Here is a 920-nt window from a genome sequence, read left to right as displayed (position 1 = left end):
AGACACAGGTGACACACATGGCAATGCTCAGGATCATTCGAAGTGTAGGACTGCAAGCTGAGCCCAGCTCTGCAGGAAGCCATTCCCTCCAGATCAGACTGTCTTTCCTGCTGGGCTCTAATCAAAGGCCTAAAGGAGGAACACAAGTTTTCAGTTGTTTTAAGGTGCAGGTGCAGAAATGTTAACAGGTATTCAAGAGGCAGACACACCTGCTCTCCTAACCTTTGCAGCTTGTTGTATAAAATCTACTTTAGGTCAAACAGCGTTCATCCAGAGACCAAAGAGTGTGAAGGTGTCACTGTGAAGGTGATGGAGAAAGATAGGGAGTGAATCCCCTCACCCACAGAGGGAACTTCCTGCAGAAGGGCCTGCCCAGCCTCACAGTTCCTCCACAGCAGCACTCCCCTCTGACCAGGGTCTCTGAGGGTAAAGGGGACAGGAGGCAGAGACCTTAGCTTCATTTTTCACAATGATCAAGTAGCATTTTTCATAGGAAATAAAAACCTAAGACATTAGTTTATTGAGCTAAAATATCAGCATTGTTCACTATCCCAAGAGGAGCACAGGAGGTAACTCCAAGGCTGCTGAAGGTCAGGGCAGCACAGAGCAAGGCACAGTGATGGGGAAAGGGAGTCGGGCTCAACTGCAAAGAATCACAACAGGTAGCCAGGACTTATCCCACAGAACTGCCCCTTGGGCTCCTGGAGAAACATCCAGGCCCCACCATCACCTCTCCACTGAGGAGAGAAAGTAACAGAATTTTTTGGTCATAGTGACATTTTGGCTATATATCCTTAAGAAAAGGACTGGCACAAGCTAATGGGGAACAGTGTGATAAAATAAAATGGAATCAATCAGGCTACTGTGTTCTACCCCCCAACTTTTCCTTTTTACTCAAATAAAGGAGCAGAACAAGGCCA

The sequence above is a fragment of the Marmota flaviventris genome, chromosome 1 (assembly GCF_047511675.1).
Source record: "Marmota flaviventris isolate mMarFla1 chromosome 1, mMarFla1.hap1, whole genome shotgun sequence".
NCBI classification, from domain to species: domain Eukaryota; kingdom Metazoa; phylum Chordata; class Mammalia; order Rodentia; family Sciuridae; genus Marmota; species Marmota flaviventris.
The sequence above is the reverse complement of the archived record's forward strand: the minus strand, read 5'-3'. Positions refer to the sequence as shown.